Source organism: Halichoerus grypus, chromosome 12 (genome assembly GCF_964656455.1).
Source record: "Halichoerus grypus chromosome 12, mHalGry1.hap1.1, whole genome shotgun sequence".
Classification (NCBI taxonomy): domain Eukaryota; kingdom Metazoa; phylum Chordata; class Mammalia; order Carnivora; family Phocidae; genus Halichoerus; species Halichoerus grypus.
In genome coordinates, this window is record NC_135723.1 from 43624040 (window position 1) to 43630915 (window position 6876).

Sequence of the window (6876 nt, forward strand, 5' to 3'; positions counted from 1 at the left end):
AATTCCAATTCCTTTATCATGTAACTTAATATATTCACAGATTCTGGGGGGTAGGGAGGTGGATCTCTTTAGGAATCATACTGCTCACCACAACAAACTTTCAGAGAACGAGAACCCAAATTTGGCATGTCTAATATTGGTCCCAATTTTACTGATTCATCTCTCTTCCCTACCTCTAAATAAATACCAAAGTCTCAACCTATAAATCACTTTTAATTTCTCACATATCACTAACCACTAAATTCAGTTCAGCAATGAGTCTTATAAATAATATTTTCTCTGTAGTATCCCTTGGACTCATCCCTTACTTTTAATCTTACAGTCATTGCCTTAATACAAATTCATTTTCTTAACATTCTTACTACAAATTTCTACATAACAGCCATACACTCACTAAAGTGCTAGTGCCATAGTATTGTTTTCCTGGTTAAACTTTTCATTAATTTATCATTTCCATAGGGGAATGTCATGATTTCATACCTCCTTAATCATCCACCTTTCCTTTCATTCTACACTTGGCTCTTTCTATTCAATATCCAAGACTTGGTTCATCTGTCATTTCTTTTGAGTAGGAGTCTCACTCCTCCACTCTGGGTGAGGTGTTTCTGCTTATCCTTTCATACTTATCTCTCTCACAATATTTATCACACAGTTACCATTATCATTTTTCTTGTTGTCTATTTCTCCCAATAGATTGTAAAATCCTGGGACAAAAGGATTATACCTTTCATCTTGAGCCCTTAAGTTCAGTTTCCATCATGGCACCTAGTATGTACTCATTAAATATGTGCTAGATGAATGATTAATAGTGAAGAAAATAATCTCTGCCCTGTCTGGTCCCCAAATTTCTTAAGGTTCCAAAGAGGCAAGGCATGAAGGAGTTATTTGTAAAATGCATACTACATGCATTCATAGTTGTACAGTTTTTTTTTAAGTTACAAAATAAAATATCTATAGTAAGTGTTATATATTAGCAATCAATTTTATTGCCCCCCTTTTTTTTTTTGCAAATCTATACTTCACTAAAAATTAATTATTTTAGAAGCTATTTTTAGAAACTTTATACTGGCCAATCCATGTACACTATATAACAGTATTAAATTTCAAAAAAGGCAGGGAGGTCTGTCATGGTTAACCTACTTTCACATCTATCCAGAATCACAAGTCTCCTCCAATAATGAAGCATAGACCATGTAGTAAGAATCCTGACATGCTGACAACTCATCCCTATTAATTTAATAGTTGAATGAACAACAGTTAAGAAATCAATGGATACTTCCTCCCCTGTATTTTAAACAACTGCTCCTCTGTAAGTGTTGGACATGGGGTTAAAATAGAATCTGTGCAGCAATACAAATACTATAAGGGACCTGTCTTTATTTATGCCTTCGTCACAGCTGAGCAGGAAGTTTAGTTGCTTATAATCTGACAGTATCTGAGTACTCAGTAGGCAGCAGAAAATTACTATTTGAGCTTATGCCTGGATTTCATGAGTGTTTCAATAGGGTCCTATTCAGATTAGAGGAAAGGTGATCTGGAGGACAATCTTTACAAATGTAATGTACTTGTTTACAAAATAAATATATCAAAAAAATAGCTTTCCAAAATACTAATAACTATTAGAAAAAAAACAATAAAAATAAATTCTCATCCTCATTATCAATCAAGATATATATTTCCTAAAAATAAACTTGAGAAAATGACAATACTTAAATAAAATCACCCAATAATATTTGTATAAATGGAAAGATATAACGTGTTGATAGATGAAGATTTTCAATTTTTTTGGATGCCAATTATCCCTAAAATGGTTAACAGTATTCATCAACATATCACAGTAATTTATTAACATTACAAAATAATGTTAAATTTCATTTGGAAAGATAAATAGGCAATGATAGAAAATAAAATATTTAAAAATAATAACAATGAAAATGTGTCTGTACTATAAGATATTAAACTAGAATTAAATTTCCCAAAAGTTAAAACAATTATGGTATTAGAAAAGTACTTACAAGTAATGGAATTGAACATAAAATTCTGAAACTGATGTGATCATGAAAAAATTTAGAATGTCATTAAAATAAAATTTCAAAGCATTGGGGAGGAAAGAATGATTCCGTAAGTGGTGCTAGAAAATTGGGGAAGGGGGGTTACATTTAGATCTTTATCTTGTTGTTTATAAAGAAAGACTAGATGGAATAATGAGTTAAGGAAAGAATGGAAGGGGGGGAAGGAAAGAAGGTAGGGAGGAAGATAGGGAAGAAAGAATGGAAGGATGAGGGAAGGAAAAGTAGTAAGTATCTAAAAGCAAATTCACATGAGTACGAATATAATATAAAGTGAAGGAAAGATAAAGTCTTTAGCAAATGAGAAAAATTGAATTCCTATTTCTATCAATGGTCAGCTACTACGATACCTAGACCCTATCATGTAATTTCAGAAAGTCCATTCTTCTACAATTGTTATCAACTAGATGACTTTTTCACAAACATACAAGTTGCTTACTTAGTTCTAAGCACTTAGTAGGGGTAAATCTGGGGCTAACAATAAAGAAATGAGCCTGAAATGTCTTGTCATACCACAAAGCAAGAAAGTTCTCAAAGACTACCAGCATCAAGGATTGTATCCAAAATATTAAGGAGCCAATTTGAAGTGATTCCTGATGGCCAAAGATGAGACTGGTTGAGTATGATCATCAATAAGAATTATAATGATAATTACAATACATCATATATGGTTCAATCCATAATGTCATTATAATAATAAAGAAAATAATACAAAAGTAGTCATAGGGGTTTTTTTGGTTTTGTTTTTTGTTTTGGTTTTTGCTGTTGTTAACTGTTGTTTTGGTCACTAATAGAGAATGTCAGGTAAGCAAGTCATTATTTTGAAAATGGCTACAAATAATAATTAGAATTCATTCCATTTTTTCTATACAAATTCTGCCTCAGGGTAATCAATAGTTGTCAGAAGTTTCTCTGTATAGAAGTATCCTAACAAATAAATAAAGAAGAAATGATTAAATTAGAATATCACCATTTTGCAATGCATACTAAATTAACGAATCTTAACAACCATTACCATTGGCTATTAACATTCCCAAAAAAGATGTGCTTTCTGATAAAATTACATAACACCAGATATGAAGTATTCTTCTCCAATATTCTTGAAACTGTTCATGACAGAGAACATGAACACTATCACATGAGGATGCAATGAACAAAATTTTGATTATGTGAAACTCTATAGAACAAATGACCTGGTTTCTCCCTCCCCCCCAAAAATAAATAAATAAATTGCAAGGAAAAATAAAGAGGTAGAGAGAAAACTTTCAGGCTAAAAGAGTCTTAACTGTAATATATGGAGTTTCTTTAGATCTTAAATTGAATAAACGATATAAATCAAATGAGACAATCATGGAGTTTTGAATACTGACTGAATATTTGATTATGGGGATTCATTTGTTGGGTAATGGGTATATAAAGGTTTGTTATTCTATTTTCCCATTTTTATATGTTTGAAGTTTTCTATAATAAAAGTTAAAGAAAATGCTGTTTTAAAATAATGATTATTATTCCTTTGTATTAAAACAAAGGCAAAGATAAAAGAAGCTCTATGATTATTCAAATTTCAATTAGCAATAATCGCGCCTCGGATAAACCTCATTGGCTACGATACTGCCACTGCGCAAAGCTGATTATTCAAATTTCATATGAATTGTTTTAATCTTTAATTTTGAAACAAATAATAAAAAGACTAATTCTCTAACAGAACTAATATCCACTAAAAAACAGTACCAGTGAATCTGTAAATAAGCACAGCTCCCCACTGGGTTGGCAGACACAAAAATGGAAACATATAACTAATGCAAATATTTAAACAATTTATTATGAAAGTATTGATGAATAAAACATCTATAGAAAATTTTCTTCTCTACAAATAGCCATTTCAAAGGACCATATGAGACATAAGATTAAATCTAATAAAGAAACAATGCATATTTTACAAGTATCTTTAGTATGACAAGAAAGGTGAAGTTGTTACCACTAGACCACTGCTTAAAAATCGTGCTAAATTGTGTGAATACGATGTACTACATGTCTGAACTTGTTGACATGTTACATCTAAAGCTGATTTTTGACTATCTCTTTGACTATCTCTTAATTCCTCATTCCTCTAGATCACTGGTTATCAACCATGGGAGATTTTGCATCCCTTCTCCCTGGAGAAATTTGGCAATGTCTGGAGACATTTCTGATTCTCATAAATGGGAATGTGCTATTGGCATCAAGTTGATAGAGGCCAGGGATACTGTTTAACATCCTCTATAACAAAAATTATCCAACTCAAATGTTAATAGCAACCTGGTTTAGAAATCATGCTTTAGGCACACTAGTATTTTTCTGGGTAAATCATGACTTTTTAAAATTATAAATAAATGGAAAGTTTACTTTTTATATATTTATCTATTCATTCATTTACTTCTTCCTACCCTTAGAAATGTATTTTTTTCTCTTTGATTTAAGAATATAAAAGACAAGTTTATCCATATTAGCATTGTTTTTTCAATGTATTTTTCATTAGATTACAATTACAGTGAACTTATGTATATCAGACTTAAGGTCACGATTGTATTAAATTTGCTCTGATATTTGAAGAGGCAAACAAAAATTGTTTGAAGATGTAAGATACACTGATAGAGATAATAGCACTTCCTTATATCATAATGTTGATTCACTGTGAACATATATGCAAGGCACAGTGTGTAAAGTACAATATGGTAGGAGAATAATACACTTCTTACAAAGACATTATCTTAAAGATACCACTATGTAACTAACTCCAATATCAGTACTTCAGAAATAAGATGAAATGATATTTGAGATGTGTATTATTAAACAGATTATATAAGCCTAAAATAGGACAAGTTTTAAAAAAAGATACTTCTATTTAAGGTCAAATAGATGTCCCTAGCCCTAAGTTCACATCAGAGCTAGAATGTAATTTTTTTAAACATTAAACATTTTAAACATAAAAACTATTTTAAACATTAAAAATTAAATTTTTGTTGTTTTATATCAAAAATACTGTTCTCTATTGAAATTATACTCTTAAACCAAGAGAAGAAATGCCCTTTGTTATGTTTTATTAACTTTATGCTATGTATTTTCTCAAGACATGCCCCAATTCTAAAATTTTATTACAAACTTAAAAATGTTTATATTGTTAAATGCTGTTAAATAAAATATGCTGAGTCAAATTTGGAACTAGAATTCCAATATTTAACTTTTAAGAATATTCATAGCAGATTATTTGAATATGACTGTTAAAGAAATAATAATGGAAACACCCTTATGTTTTAATGTGATGAATATATTTTGAAAACAGATGTTTATCAAATAATGTTCTTCAACAAAATGAAAGACTAGGAGACTTATTTTTTGAATATCATTTTTCTAGAGTTCTCAGATTGGTGTTTCTGCTACCAACAAGGAATATAATTAAGTAAATCCTATGCTTTTAAATTTTAATTTGGACCCAGAAATTAACTTTGAGGTTGGGTTGTTAATTTTTAAACCTTAACCCATATTTTAGTAAATCATTTACTGTGTATTTGTGAAGGAAAGCTAATCAGGTGATATAGATTCTATCATTACATCTAAACAAAAATTCATTTTTTATCACATCATATATTTATATAAAAAAGAAAATAAGATTAAGAGAAATCAAGGATTTTAAAGACAGTCTAATTAGATCAGCATGTAGCTACAAATCCCCAATTGCAGATAAGTGACTAATTAGGCAGTTAAAATTAACAAAAATCTTTCGTGAGATTAATTATAAAGGGTGAGTGACCACTGGAGATGATTTAAGCTATTATGACTTTTAATATCTCTGAATCTAGGTAAAACCAATGGAAAAAATATTCAAACCATTCATAAACTATTTTATACTTTCAGATTTTTATGTTTCTGAAGGTGTTCCTCAGAGTATTAATTATTTTACTCAGAATCTGGAATTGTCATGTACCAGCTAAAACAAGACATGAATGCGGCTTCTGTTGAGAAAATAATAATTTAATGATTATTAATGACAATACTCATATAGAACTAAAAACTAAGATATGAATCCAACATGGACATAGAGTTCAACTCACTTAATAATTGCATCAAATAATTGTTGTTTTGGTTGCCAGGCTAAGGTACATTATCACTTAGAGATTCATACAGGAGCTAGTGACAGAAGCCAGAAATAACAGCAAGTTAAGAAGGTGGAAACTTGGGGGCGGAGCAAGATGGCGGAGGAGTAGGAGACCTGGATTTCGTCTCCTCTCAGGAATTCAGCTGGATAGGGATCAAACCATTCTGAACACCTACAAACTCAACAGGAGGTCGAAGAAAAGAATAGCAACAACTCTCTGAACAGAAAAGCGACCACTTTCTGGAAGGTAGGACGTGCGGAGAAGTGAATCCGAGGCGTTATTCGGGAGGATAGACGGCGGGGGAGGGGCCTCCGTCGGCCGCTTCTGGCAAGTGATAGAGCCACGGAGCACAAAATCGGAACTTTTAGAAGTCTGCTCCGCTGAGGGAGGTCACTCTGGTGGCGAAGTGGGGGGTGGAACCCTCGCGGGACAGTGTGGTCTCAGGACCCTCGGGGTCACAGAAAGCCCGGGGGTGCCTGAGTGCGGCAGAGCCCCCAGGTATCGGAGCAGGGAAGCCGGCTGCAGAGACGGAGCCCAGGCGCGGGCTCTCAGCTCGGGGTTGCTATAAACCGTGATCCGCGGCACAGTCGGGCCACTGCTCCTCCAGCAGGGACCCAACAAGCGGCAGATCCGGGGAGACTCACCTTCTTCCCCCGGGAGGAGCGGCGCAG

At 32.7% G+C, this 6876-nt stretch overlaps 1 pseudogene; it reads right to left on the reverse strand.

Moving 5' to 3' along the window:
• Window positions 1-3583: 3583 nt before the first annotated feature.
• On the reverse strand, window positions 3584-3698 carry LOC144379734 (U4 spliceosomal RNA; annotated as a pseudogene).
• Between the last annotated feature and the right edge of the window lie 3178 nt (window positions 3699-6876).